The sequence below is a fragment of the Harpia harpyja genome, chromosome 7, assembly GCF_026419915.1.
Source record: "Harpia harpyja isolate bHarHar1 chromosome 7, bHarHar1 primary haplotype, whole genome shotgun sequence".
Lineage (NCBI taxonomy): Eukaryota > Metazoa > Chordata > Aves > Accipitriformes > Accipitridae > Harpia > Harpia harpyja.
In genome coordinates, this window is record NC_068946.1 from 38,470,721 (window position 1) to 38,486,362 (window position 15,642).

At 36.2% G+C, this 15,642-nt stretch overlaps 1 long non-coding RNA gene across 1 annotated transcript in view; it reads right to left on the reverse strand.

Annotated features, from left to right (window-relative positions):
- LOC128144455 (uncharacterized) overlaps window positions 1–7,754 on the reverse strand; it is a 64,842-nt gene extending 57,088 nt beyond the window's left edge. Inside the window, exons 1-2 of the long non-coding RNA XR_008236086.1 lie at window positions 7,514–7,754; window positions 6,349–6,465 (exon numbers count right to left, since the gene is read on the reverse strand). This is a non-coding gene — a long non-coding RNA (uncharacterized LOC128144455). The remainder of the gene's footprint in view (window positions 1–6,348; window positions 6,466–7,513) is intronic.
- Between the last annotated feature and the right edge of the window lie 7,888 nt (window positions 7,755–15,642).

The window sequence follows — 15,642 nt, forward strand, 5'->3', positions numbered from 1 at the left end:
AGAGTTGTTATTTTCTTGGCCTGCTAACAATGACATTTGTTAGAAAGGTAAGAGGTATGACAATGGAGTCATCATTTTTACCAGGATGGAAGCAAACCCAGTTCCAGTAGACTTAAAGTCACAGTAACATGGCTGTCACGATCACCTCTGGCTGTTGGCTTTTCTGTTATCAAATTGACTGTTATTGTGAAATACAACGCCTCATGCCATTTCAAGCAACGCTTCAGCATTCACTCCTTTCCTATAAAACTCTGAGTAATCTGCTTTTATGTAGAGAATTGAGTGGAGAGGGACTAACGCTTTCCCACATACTTACTGAAAGCTTTTCCTGTGGGTTTTATATGGTCCATAGAAAATGAACACAAAATTCCACTTAGTTATCATTATGCACCATATGAGCAATATCCTCTAGGTCTTGATTTAGCCAGACATTATGATAATCCCTTCCTCAAAGGATAACCTAGAAATGGGGGTGTATCTACACTCAGGGTGTGTGAATATAAATTACAGATGGCAAACCACTGTATTTTCTAGAGTACAAGATGCATGTATTATTTATTTGTTATTTTGTGCTTACTTCAATTGTTTTAATAATAAGTATTTCTAACTACTTTACCTTCAGAATATACAATCTGCATGAGTTTTAAGAGCATATATTTTTGCTTCTGTTCGTTTCAAAGCAAAAAGTTATGGTAAGCCAGTTTTGTATTATTACATCCTCTCAAGGGACGTAAGTAAAAAAAAGTCTGTGAAACATTGCACTAAATCACCAGTCAATGAGGCCACTCACAGTACATAAACCTAACTGTGTTCATAAGTCTTTTCTGGCTCAGGGCTGAAGAATGTATTCACTTGCCAGTACTGCCTTAAAGACAACTTAACAAACAAAAGAATCAAGCACAACAAGAAAAGCATCATTCTTATGAAGACACTTGACATTCCCTGAAGCACCCACACCCAAAAAAATCAGTCCACACCTGAAAAGCAGACTAAACTAAAAGCAGTTTAAATATGTTCTAGTAGGAGAAGTTCAAATATTGGCAAATATTAAGCAATCATTCTATGTACTTCTAATTCATCTGGTTGCATTAAACTTGAATATGCAAAGGTCTCTCAGTATCACTGAGAAAACTGAAAACTTTGTAAGCTCTGAAACTCACTGTGTTCACTGAAAATATGTAATTGTACATTCAATAGGTCTGTAGTAATTCTAAATATGTTGTTGTCTTTTCATACTTCAGGTTCCTCAGGCATCATACAGAGTGTAATTAACCCCCAGTTGAGAACAACCCCTGTTGTTCATTCAATACATGAATTCTTTCAGTACAGCTGACATACTAAGTAGATTGTGTTACGAGTATTTGTATATTGTTACAAAATGCTTTTGTTTTGTACAGGTTTTTGTACTACAGAGCATACTAATTGGAAAAAAGATCTATGCACCAATGTTGCCAAGTTACATGTTGAAGTATTAAAGATGTATAAAAAATTGATTTGTAATGGAAATACTGAATCTAAAGAAAGAGGCTTAAATGGCTGCTTCTCTCTGTCATTTAAAAAGTAACTACATCTATAAAACTTCATCTGTTTTGGTAGGACATTCCATACATTCAGCTTAACCACTGAAACTTGTTATGGTCTATAGCTGTTTTCACCATTGAGCTTAAGCTATAGGTTCTTGTAATACCTAGAATACTTTTTTTCTGATTGCCTTTAATATTTCTTATTGTGATACTGGGAGACAGATGAAAGAACTGGAGATCAGGATCTCTTCAGTTCTCTTTTCCATTCTTCAGCTTACTTAAGTGGCTTCTCTGCAAATTACTATTTAGACACCCGCAATTTAAGAGGACAGTTTTGCAGCTACCTAATTGATGACATGAGATTTGGAAAGGGTCTGTAAACTGCTTTGCAAGGCTTGCATGTTAGCTACAGCATTTTAAATGCAAAATAACTATACTAAGTATTGGGAAACATTTTATTGTGTTCTATATACTTTGTGGCATTTAAAGAGCTGCTTCTGTTTCTGTTGTGGAAATGCCATGTAAAGTCCATTGAATTGAATATAGGTCGTATTTTTATATTTCACCTGTGTAGGAATTTGTTTGGTGGTTTCTTTTGTATTCAGATTATCTTTCCACTTGATTTTTTCCCTCCAGTTGCCTGCCAGTTATGTGTGACACAGGAATCCATGTTTATAGAAAAGTCGTGAGGAAAAGTTTGTCTAGTGTAGCAGAATCAGGATATAGCTGTGTTCTAGGTTCATCTTTAAAATTCTGTTCTCATGGCTATCTATAGCCAGCAGCTGTGCCCATAGAGCCGAATCCTCATTCCCATGTCTGCCTCTCTGGGGTATGTTGGCAAGTGTATACAAACAGAAAACATTTGAATAACATTTGAAAAATATCCTTGTGACATTTATACATGTATTGTTGGAGAGATGCTAGTGGCTCCAGACCTGTTTCGACATAGTTTTGTACATAAAACTACATCTCTCCCTACAATATTTCAACATTTACTGTCTTGGATCAAGATGAAAGAAGATAAATATTTTTAATTTTTTTCTCTTGGAGGTTAGAATATTCTATTTATCTTCCTTCAAGTGGAAGAGAAAAAGAAATGTAGGATCTCTTAGTCAACATCTATAATTAAAAGAAAGGTGAATGAATGCTGTTTAAAATTGTATATGTACACAGTCACTTATTAGTAAGTTTTCTGCTATTTGCTGATATGATACTACTTTCTGCTAATGCTGATATGAACAATTCATTTCACTGATGTGCAATGACTGCATAATTTAATAAGAATACATAAGTACTTAAATTAATTTTAAAGCTGTAAATGTGTGCATAAGCAGTTAATCTGGGCAGCATGAGAGATAGTCCTGTGAGTGCTTCTCTGACAAAATACAAATAGTTGTTAATCTATATGCAAAACTGAATTTACCAGAAGAAACAGATAAGTTTGGATATAATCATGGCTTGTTCAGGGAAAAGTAAATTAACTGATCATTATTCTTGGGAAATACTTTAATGGAAACAAGAGAGTATTAATTTGATCCTTCAGGAGTCATTCAGTTATTAGTTAACACAAGGGCTATCCAGTAATGTAGTATTTATCATTAGGTTATACACCAGAGCTTCCAGACACTTAATGCCTGGGGTGGAATGTAATTCAGATCATTTCACTTCAAAAGCAAAGGCCGTTTACCCACTTGAACAAAAGGAGGATGTTTTTTAGTGGGTAGCATCACAGATCCAAGAAGACTTGGCCAGGCATTAGAACAGCTGAGAACATGACGAATTTTGCTCAAAAACACCTACATTTTCATTCTGTGAGCTGTAAGGAGGAACTACTTTGTTCACAATTTTTCACCTAAAATTATTTTGCAGGTGTTCCTCATTGAGAACCAGGAAAGGGTTTAATCATCTCTTAAATTTTGCCATTGAAATTGAGTGTCCTTATTTGATATATCAAGTTTAGTAAACAGTCTAAATGTTTTGAAAGTATTATTTCAAAATTTGAGCTAAGACTTTTAAGCAGTTGGTTTACAACTTTGAACAATGCACATTCAAGTGTGTTTTACTGTATTTTTCTCCTTTCAAATGGAACAGATAATAAGAAGCTCACTCAATTCAATGTCTCTAATTAATAGGTAAATGAGTGTTGTTTAAAATGATTCATGAATGAAAACACTTAGTAAGTTTTATTCTATAAGCAATGGCTGATGTAATGATCGAGATTTCTTCTCTTTCTATGAATCAATATTTTAATAACTCCAAAAGAAGAGGAAAACATGGAAGCCTCCAACTACTTTTCCACTAACTTCCATTTGAGCTTTCTTGAGGACTACAAAACTCTCCCAGGAAATTTGTGGCAAAAAAATTTCCTCTGTTCTAGCATATCACTGGAGGTTTTAATTCCAAATATCAAAAGTTAGTGACAGTTATTGATTGAGTTCTGATGTAACTCACCTCTTGAAAATATGTTTATGAATATTTTCCAAAACTCTGAAAATAATCTTCTAACATGAGGTGCTTCTAGCATCTGTAAAGGACACAGAAAACTAGGCTACATTCTTTATGGGCTTTTTGGTTGGTTGGTTCTTTTCCAGAGCTATTCCACAGGGTGAGATAAAGTAGGCCACATGAAATTGACACAGATTAGAGATTTTAGACGATTGCAATGATTGTGCATAACTTCTGTGACATTCTGCACATCTTTTTATCTTCCTCATACCTTCCATTTAAAATCTCTTACAGAATTCTTGCAATTTACATTAATGAAAACACGTATGTGCTTCAGGAACAATAGCATTGCATCTCCACAACTCATTAGGAAGTAAAAACCCCTACATTCAAAATAATGTGCAAGTAAAACTTGCATTTAAAACCGTATTGCTACATAATTATCCTGTTTACAGTCTTTCCTACAGCTTTTCTCACAGAAAAATGTAGATTTGGATTCTAACTGGAATAAAAATGCCAGAAAGCTTTGGCAAGAAGATGGTTGCTGCATACTTAGGGATATTGCATGGAGAAAGAAATGTGTTTGCAATTAGGGAAACACAGAACAGTTCTGATTACATCTAAGAAAAGCCAAATAGAGTAACTTTCTGAAGGACAGACCATGTAAGCTTAAGTGGATGAAAACTCAGCTTACACTAAAGTAGTTAAAGGAAGTACACAGGTTCTCACAAAGCTGCTTTAACAGACCAGCTATTTCACAGTCTTCTATAATCCATTTCTAGATTTGTTCTTGAATTAAAAAATACACATAATTTGTCCTGCAAGGTTCAAAAAGTTTGACCACATTTCTCTCAAAATCTATGACTAACAGTTACAAAAAGCCAGAAAAACATTCTGCTGAATATAGTGGTAATCTATCTACTGAACTCAGTGGACACTAAATAGACATAATTGACTATAATGTGTTTTTAAAAGTATCCAAACACTGTTTGATTTTGAGAAAGATTTAAATGGAGAGTTAAAGAGCTGCTGCTTCTTCTCAACAGAAGGTTTTCATATCTACCTGACCCTTGGAATCCAGGCACTTCTAAAAAGCATTACTTTAAAAATATTTTAAAACACTCAGTCTGACTAGGTAGTGTTGGACTGTTTAGTCTCACGCACTTCTACTTCGAGCCCAAAAAATTATACAAGCTAAACTGGTGAACTTGGAGAACTAAAGCAACTTAGATCTGCTGAACTAATGATGCCACAGAAATGCCTACATAAGGATTATCTCTGCAAAATACAACTTCTGATTGAGTGGTGTTGACCCATTGCCTTTTATATCTGACTAGCAGGCAGGTTGTATGGAACTTGAGACTGCACAGAAACCTGCATTTTGAGATGGTTTGAGAAAGCTAAAGCTTTGGAGTGAGTTCCTTGTAGCATTCTCTGCCTTGACATGAGACCATACTTTCATGGCACACAACACTAACAGATGTGGTACTACAGTTTAATTTACTATGAATAGCCAAGTTTCATCAAAGCACTATTATTCTCAGAAAATGCCTGGAGAATGTTAAGACCTTGTCTTTTCAAAATGTAGTACTCGTGCCTGACCTCTTCCAATTACCGATTTTTCTAATGGTTATCTTACCATTAAGAATTTCAGGTCCCTATTCACAAGGGTAGTGACCAAAAAGCTTCTGAGCCCTATGTCTGTGACACCTCAGAGTCTCACTCGTTGTTGAATGTACAAATAAACGAAATCATTCTTTTTAGAAACAATAAGTGAGCCAAAGGAAAATGAAGATATTTCAGTAAAAAAAAAAAAAAAGTTAATAGAGCCAGTATTCTTAAAACAGGTCCACGTCAGCACCTGTAACAGCTCTAGAATTTTAACTCGTGTTTGTAAGAAAAACAAATCCCATCACCTTTATATAAATGCAGAAGAAACTTTCCACAGCAAATGGCAGCAGAAGTGGAAAGGGAACAAGACTGAAATTCTCATTCAACATAGATGTTTGCTTTGTCTATTTGTTGAAGTCAAGCAGGTAGTATTTCTGTCCCTGGAACAAACTGTGTCTAAAAACAGGTCTTGAAACACCTTCTTTTCCTATCTCCTTCAGAACCATTATGTATTCAAGAGCATACCTGAAGGGACACACCAACCCTAGATATTAAATCCCCAAATCCAGCATGCCTTCTTGTGTGAACTTCACCTGTGTAAGCCATTCTTGCTAGAAATTAAGGATTTATACACTGACATTAGGTACCAAACCTGCAATTATGTTTGCTAAGTGCAGGAAACTTTTTCTTCAGCTGATAAATTTGTCACAACTCCCTTGAAGAATGCCATGGTATGTAAGCATATAATTTCAAGAAAAAGCTATTATACCTTAGGAACACTGCTTTAAAACATTCTCCTAGGGTTTTCCTCTTGCATGACACATGCTTATTTCTCATTGCAGGTCTACCCAGCATTGCTGGGCATAGAGTGCTCCCCATTCTCCACCTAGAAAGGAGAATCACAGATGTAAGCACAGCCCTTACACTGCTGTTCCGAGTGCTATAAACCAGACAAAATTTGTGGTATGTTGGGACTATTGTAGTTTAACCTCTGTGTTCACAGAATCTTTTTGTACTCTGTGTGATCATAACTTATCTTTGGAAAAACATCTTATTTTTAGGGTTTTTGAGGGTTAACTGTACAATATATGGTATGCTTTACTGATATTTTTCTCATTCTGTAGCAACCCTAATGTTAGTTGGTGGAATTCTCACTATGTAATATAAAGATCAATTGGTATAAAGGTGTTTTCCAAGAGTTGTGATTACTTTGAAGGATATACTGTAAGGCATTTGTCTGGAAGCAATTAAAAGCTAATATAAACTCACCGTTTGCTTTAATCAGTCATACTCATTCCTTTCTCTCAGTGTTTTTCTTCTGTTTTAATTTTTTTATTCTTAACTGTCAATAACAGCTTTTGACTTTTCCTCTTTCATTTCCCTTCACAGATCAAATCTTTTGGATCTTTCAGGGTTTTCAAGCAATGTTCTGACACACATTCAAAATTTCTTTACACTGCAGTCTTTCTATTTTCCTTTTGTTCTTGATTCAAGTATAAATGGTTAGGTTCACTTTAGTTATTTACAATATACTTAAAAATAACTTCATGTGAATGTAGTTAGTAGATCTTTTCATTTTTTTCCTTCTCCCCCAGACCTTCACAAACTAAAAGAGTGCTCATGGTTTACTGACATCTGAGTTGACACAGGTCCAGATTTAAATCTCAGACGTACAAAGAAGAGTATCATTTAAGTTAAAATCTATCCACTGTTCTATGATGAGGATTTTCTGATTTTCAAATGCATATATTGAGAACTGTTGACATAATGACTAAAATGCATGATCCTTTTTAAAAACATTTAATTTCTTCATTATATGCTATTCCATTTTGCATTAGTTCTTTTTAATATTGTAAATGGATACATACATAAAAGCAAAGTAGAGATAGTTGAAAAGGCTATTGCTATCATTATTCAGAAAAAAGTATACTTACCACTGCCTTTAATAGACCTTTGACTGAATAAAAGACAGAAAAATAAAATCCTTTTTATTACAACTTGTAAAATCTTGGAGTCTAGTCCTTAGATCTTTCCTCACTTGCAAGAATAAGTACTGAGAATTTAAATTTCATCAAACTGAAGGATGCTGCAGAAACATGTTCCTCCCTGTTTCATTAGTGCTATGAAACAAAATGAAAACACTGCCTCTAAGTATTTCTTTCTAACAGCCTTTAGTGGCTGATTAAATATTTGCGTGGTTCAATAGAAGTTCTGTAGAAGCAGGCTCAATGCTCAGAAATTCACTGAGGTGCAAGACAGACTCATATCGTGGTGAACTGTTGTTAAATTCTTCTTGTACGTGAAAAGGCATGGAGCAGTATGTACTGAAGCACCACCTCTTACATAAAGATATGATTTATTTTCACTAAGATTTTCTTAATTTGGAAATACTCTATAAAAAAAACCAAATCTGGTGTGTGAGCTTTTCGCGTTATTTTCTTCCCTCTGGATATGATTATTTGCATTATTTTTAACAACTTCATAGAAAAGTTCTATGCAGTCTGTTTTTGCAATGGGCAGTATGCTTACCGGGAATGACTTATTGCTTACAAGATTATGGTCTACAATATAGACCAAGGAAGGCAAATGCATTCTAACTTGGAAATTTCAAGAAAAGCTGTACTGTTTTACTGTTTTATGACTTCATTATGGCCTTAGAATTGAAAAATCTTTCTAAACTCCTACGCATCTGCTCTGAGTAAAGCAAATGTTTGTGCTGCTGCTCTCCATAATCCCCTTTTCCTTTCTCCCACATCTGCTACTGACCAGGCCTTTTCTTGATTGTTATGGAGTGCTTAGTTTAAAAAGACACAACAACTTTAAAATGAGAAGATGTCATTGTTATTAAAACATTTTACTCAGACTCAAAATCAGGGTTCAGGAATCTTCAGATTTCTTCAGTGATTTTGGGCAGCTGACTGAATCCCCCCATGCTTTGGTCTCCTATTTGTAAAAGGGAATAATAATATTTATTTTTAGGAAAAAAATATTGTTGCTTATTTTGATTGAAAGAATTTGTTCATTGCGTAATATGAGGAAATAATATAACGTGAGGCTTCTATACACTGTATATAATGAAAATATTTTTAAAAGTAGGAATACCGTCTCAAAATGCTTTAAAATTAAATTATACATGAATTGCTACCTTTGGTTTTTGAGTGTATTGGACCTTCTGCTGCTTCAGTATTTGTAGACAGTGAAATAGTAAACTAGTTGAATAAAAAATACTAAAGCTTTTCTGCACTTCTGTTGAACACTGTTAAGCTCTATGTAAGCTCTATATACTATATTCTGTAAGTGCTAAACATAGGAGCTTGCCTTACTGTAATGTTCATTTGGAAGGCCAAACGTCTGGAGAGAAAGCTTATTAAGGTTTGCCCATGTACGGAAGCTTCTATTGGTTTAATTATACAAATCAGATTTATATGACATGTATAAACACTACACTGTACTGTATCTTGGCAGGCACATGTTATGCAATTTGCTTCCAAGATTTCAGGTTGCTGAGCATCACATATTGCATGCCCCAAACACAATGAAAAAAACAAAGGCAAAAAAATTGCAACCCTCTCCCCCCTGCCACCCCTCCCGTAGGTCCAGTGGTACTGAACCCAGGCATATTTGGCTTTAGGATTTCTGTGATTTTTCTTGGCACTTTACCAAGTGGAGCAGCCTTAAAAATTGATTCAGAGGAGAGCTTGTCGACCTAAACAAGCATGTGCAGAAGAGGCTTAGCTCGTCAACACACTTTTTTTGAAGCAGATCTTACACTGCATCTTCTTGCTTCCCTCTAATGAAGGAGAAAGCCACAGATTCTTTGAATTAATTGCTCCTGCTTTCAAAGGAGTTGTTTATACAGCAAAATAGACATTCAGTGAGTTGTTTAGAGATACTTATGGTGTGGAGATGTTACTTGTTGCAGAAGATAGGAGGACATAAAGCTAGCTTGCCTTCTGGAGGCCTTAACAGTTGTGTTGATAACAAACGTGCCATTCTAGGATTGCATACAAATACAGGATGACCAGAACTGGCTGCAGAGTTTCTACATGAAACTGTGTGAAAAACTTATTCTATCTTCCATTTCAGAGCAAACTTTCAGAGGAACTAATACCAGTATCAAAGGGGTGAGATTGCACTCACGTCTCTGGCTGCTTCAGACACTGTTGGTGCATTGCAAACCAGTCTGGGTTCAGCAAGCCAGCTGCCAGGGTATGGCAGTGGTAGTAAATGTTTGTGAACTGACAGCTGGCCAGTGCATACTGTACCTCTAAAAATGTACTAGAAATAATACCTAATTTCAGGAAAGATTTACAAATACAGTAGGATCAAACTGAACTGCGCTCATACTTCCCTCCTTCACATGGGTGGCCTGTATGACACCCATGAAGGGAACATTTGTAGGTCACCTGGGATTGCAGGTGTGTGACTATAGGTTTGAGACATAGTGGTAAGGTGGACAGCAACCGCAGCAGGCTGAGGAAATTTTGTGGTACCAACAAGGGCAAGCAAGTACTTTGTTTTCTCCTGGAAGCACAATATGCAGAGTATCTTATTGCCTGTGATTGTATGGACGGCAGGTGAGAGGAGTGTATCTGGAGTTTCCTGTTCCTGTCAAAAATGCATAGTTCCTGAACAGGCTGCAGAATGTGGAGAAGAGGAAGCTGTAAGGGTCAAATACTTGTGTGCGAAAGAAAAAAAAAAAAAAAAGTAGCTCCTAAGATAAATGGAAGTGTTGATACAGGCAGTGCCTTAATATCATAGTGTCATATTACCACATGTCAAATATTCCCTAGTTGCAGCTTGTTGCCTCTCTTTACACACATTGCAGTTAATTGTAGTTGAAACTAGAAATATCGTCAGAGTGTACATACAGCAATGTGAAATGTGATGGCTTTTATTTATTGTAGATAGTTTACTTGAGTTGTGAAATGTCTGCTGTGCCCTACTTCATAGTTGTTTTGATTTTAAGTTTTATTTGTCCCAACTGAAGGGACATACTGAGATACAGAAGGCTGAAAAAGCTGTTTTTAATTTTGTTTGGTGACAGATTTTGCATTGTTTTAATTGATTGTTAAGACTAAATTCTGTACATTTGAAATTAGACCTATATTTTCTAGGAGGAGCTTTAACCTGCTCCAATTTAATATCATATAGCAAACTCCAGCCTTCAGTCAAGGCTGAGGCAGACACAAGAGTAGCTAATTCCTTTTTCAAGAGTCCACAGAATTGTCCTTTGACACCATGTACAGAGTACATTTACAAATGAAATCCTTTATCATTCTAGACCTTTTCTTAAATATTTTTAGCTTATGCAACAGCATCTGGTTTAAAACAGGAAACAGGCTTACAGCTAAATGACTTTTGCACATAAATATTTAAGACACTATATACTGAAATGTGACACCACAAGTTATCACTTCCCGGTATGCAGCCTCTTATGCTCAGTTTTATTTTGGCAGATATAAAATATCACAGAGACATGATAAATGTAAAGTCCTTCTCAGAAAACAAATTAAGTTCTAATACCACTTTGGAATGCTATAATCTTGAAGGAGTATTTGTGATTTTATTGAATTGTCGTGGTTTGGGGGGTGGTTGGTTTTTTTCCAAAGGTAATCTGCCTTCACATTTACTCAAAAGTTTGACCTAGTCTGCTCTCTCTTCAGCCAGTGGGAGCTCTGCTGTAGATTTCAGCTGATAATTTGTATTGCAGGAATGTGTAATACAAATAATGTAAACTCTCTTCTTTCATGGGATATCTACAAGCTTTAGGAGATACATTAAGCAAAAAGCATAGTTATTCTGGAATTCAGTGTTGGGGAGGAAGAGTTATAGCATGTAAGTAAATGATCAGATTGGCGATTGATATGTTTACTACATGAATGCCTTTTTTTTTAATGTCCTTTCTCAGTTGTGTGTCCTTTTCCCATGCTTATATTTGTCTTTTTCTTCAGAATATGAACCACCTATGCCTGCTGGTCTATCTACTCTGCCTCTAGCTGGCCCATTTCAGCTAAACAACCTGGGATGTTCTACTACCCCTTCACTGGTCTCAAACAGACTTCTGTCTTATTCAGAACTTTGCAGTGGGTAGCAGTAGGCATGGTAGAAGCCAGTTTGAAAGCGTGCGAAATCTTTTAGATGTCAGGGTCCCCAGACTGGTTCTTCCAGACTTTGGCATGTCTTAAGAGATCATCGGGTAATCACTTATGGTTAATCTTAATGAAGGTTTTAGTAATAGTGGATAATTTAATGGCTAATAAGGACTTCATTTTGTACTTGTTCAGCTCAGGAGGGATTTTGAGTATTACATTCTGTTAAGTGGACATTATAAGATGCATAAAGAGATGTAGGCCTGCCATTGAAGTATTCCTAAGTCATAGATACACCGCAGGCAAGAAAATGGTTGAGAACAATTGTCCACAAACTGAGTGGGCTGCTAGAAAGGGAGCAAAGGAAAAATGAGAGGAGAGGCATGGGCAGTTCGAAGGAGGTTGTATGCACAGTGTGTCTGATAACAGGGGAGGGGGCAACACGCAACAGAGCAGAGTAAGCTCTGACATAGTAGGGCTCTCAGCTATGAGTAGCTTTACCCAGAGCTGTTGTTCTGCTCCAGCTTACTTAGACTGAGTCCCACCTGCTTCCCAGAGACCTAGGAGAGAGGGAGGTTGTGGGAAAAATTCCTTTCTCTTTCCTCCACAGCTGGTGGGCATGATCAGAAAAGAGAGTCAGGGAGAGCATTAGAGGATGGTATGGTTAGAAAGGAGGACTCTGATGACAGTTCCCTCCCATTCCAGAAAGCTTTACAGCCCTGTCAACTTGCAGTTTCAGTTTTGTGTAGTTTAAGCTTAGGTGCAAGTATTTTTAGGAATAATATTTCCTTTATGCTGTTTCTAAAGAGCATCACTTATATAATCTAGAGAATGCATGTTCTTAGCTTTGTACATCTAAGTACATTGATAAAAACAAGTAGGGATGGACATGCAAGGTTACAAAATAGTGGCTAGGTATTCTAATATTCTGATAAAACATTCTATTAGATTTATTCAAAACTACATGAGGAATTTACTGTGCATTTTGAATAAAAATCATAGCCTTACTCTGAACAATGGTAACATTTTATCAGTATTGGTTTAAGCTGTAAGGAGTTCTGAAAAGTTTATAATCTCTTAAATTTTTTCGTATCAAAAGCCAATGTTAACTGTGATCGTATTGATTTGATTCTTAGAATGGCACAGTTTTGACCCAAATTTTGAAAATAAGTAAAAATTTCTATGAAAATTAGCACTGAAAAAATAAAATATTTTCAATTGTCCTGTGTTTCTTATTCAGCTCAAACTTGCACTGAAGTAAAAAATGACCAACTGAGCTTATCTGTGATGAAAAAACACTTTCTGGATACATCAATCATTAAGTAGAATATTTTAAAACTATATTTATTTTTATCCACAAGGGGAACTTGTATTTGCAGCAACCGAAGAGAAGAAAGAAGTCAGTGTCGCAACTAATTGTTTTATACCTTTCCACTAAATTTTAGCAGATTTGAGCTTGAACACTGCTCTTTTCTTGCTCCACACTGGTCAGATGATAAGGATTAATTTGCTGTGACCTATTTGTTTTGACCTTACTATGACCTTTAAGCTTTTTTATCCTTTTTCCTGACACTGTCTGTCATCTACCTTGGGCAGCCAAGTATAACTTCAAAGCAGTGTTCTGTAGGATACTTAGTTTTATAGCATAGTCATTCATTCCAGCACATAAAAGATCATTTGCCTATAAACATTGTTCCTGAAAACAGGAGTAAAATGGGTCCGTTTTAAGCTTCCCAGGTTATGCCTCTGGGTGAATGTTCCAAAAAGAATAAAAGAGGTGGCACATACTCTTTCAACTATTTAAGTCCATTATTTAATTTAATTCCTGCAGGAATATTAGCAGAAGAACCTCTGTATATACGATATAAAAAATGTCCATTGTGTTGTATTTCAAGAGACCGGGCTATATGCAGTTTCAATTGTGTTTAAAGCCATTTTACTGCTAAGTTTTCACCCTTCTGTTGGAATGTTTTAATCCGTCTCTGATTATTACATATGAACCAGAGGTATCAAACCTCTAGAGTTCACATCTGGCTTGGGCACTTACATGTATTCCAGATTGGTTTTGACCCGTAATTTTTTTCCCTCTCATCTCTAATGATCCCACATGCACTTTATAGGGCTGCTCTGACCACTCTGCTTGCACATATTAATTATAGCTAGAATTGAGCATTTTCCAGTGGCTACCATTTGACATGGTGATTTTTCTTTCCTTTCACTATGGCAGGTGACAGATAGTTCTAACTTCTGCAAGCTCCATATCTTGCTAGTCAAGAGGAGCAAAAATGAGAACTTCATGTTTCTAGTGAGGGAGACTCCTACATTTCCAGTGAGATGCTGTACTCTAAGTATGACATCCCAAACTGTTGATCTTAAAAATGTAATGTTGTATGCACAGAAGTGCTATGTTGTAAGAATAGCGAGACAATGGCAGTCCCCTAGCAGCTAAATGTCTTACTTTGCTCCAGGTTTCTATAGCAAAATCATGATGATATAACACAACAAGTCTTAGTAACAGCATCCTGGGACCATGATTAATGCAGCTGTCCCAGACTCATGCAGATAAGTTGTTTGTACACACACATGAAGTATGCCCACATGCTCTCCCATGGTCCCTCATACCATCCCTCATCACAAACTGCTACTAACTTGTTTTACTCATCTCTCTATTGAGCTATAGATTAGAGGCCTTTTTATTCTAAAATTCCTATTTGTTTCACAAGGAGTCCTGCCTGTACCAGGAATATAGGAACATCCTCTTAGGTCCCAGTGCAGCAGAACATTTAAGCATATGCTTAGCTGTAAGCACATGTTTTAAGTTCCAGGGAAGTAAGAATCTAATCATGTGTTGAATCTGAGCCAGAAAATACAGCACAAGGCATGTGTAAGTAAGTGCAAACAGTTTGCTCAGGTTTTAGGGGTATGTTGAATTTTTTTTTTTTTTTATCGGGAAATGCCGTATAAACAGAGCCAGACTAAGTTTTGGGCATGGATAATCAGAACAATCTGCAACGGCTTCCCGTCTGTGGCTAATGGGATGTTTCTCCAAGCTTTGTCACCATGGCAAATACTTTTTAATACACAAACATTTGCTGCATTGAAAATCCACCCACTCTTGTTGAAAGATAGCCAGGTTTTGTAAAATTGCATTCCAGCTACCCTGCTGATTTTTAAGATAAGCCCTTTCAGTTAACATTCCATGTGTCTAACAAAAGATGTGTGAAAAGCACAGTTTATAAGAACACACATGGAATCTTTACAGTTTCACTGTTCTCTAATGAGAAAATGAAGTTAAAAAGTCTTCTCGTATGTACATGCATGCAAGCATGCAAATACAGTTTTATTCAGTTTTTTCTTTTCCTTTCCTTCCCAACCCTCAAAGGGACAAGCCAGTAACTCCATGCCAAGTTTCCATCTAAACTTGACTTCCCAGTTCTGGCAGGCATTCTGTGAACATCTCGTGTATTAATAAGAGATTAGTCCTTGAGGTTTCTTAGTCTTCACTGAGTGAGATACATATGCTAGGTAATGAGGTATCTATTTAGTTTTTTAAAATAATTGCTTTTAACTCTTCTTCTTACTTAAATATGAATATATAGTAGAGTAATAAAAATTTGTGATGTGCTTAAGTGCAACACAAATTAAGTAAAATCTAGACATTTTCCCTCCCACTACGGGTCTAGGAAGAATGATCTGTCCAGCTTTCATCTGCAGTGCCATATGGGTGTTTGATACCAAGTAGGAACGGTTCAAATACTTACATGAGAGAGTTACATTTGAGAAGAGACTTCAGGGGACATTTGAGGGCAGATATGAGCTATAGCAGTCCCAAGGAAAAGACAACTTGCATTTTGGCAATTTGTGTGAAGTTTTGCAAGCCTTTAATGTGGTCAAAAAAGAGGGAAAAAAAAAGGGAAAAAGGGGAAGGAAGAGGGAAGAGGGAAGAGGAAAGAGGGAAGGGAATCAGATGA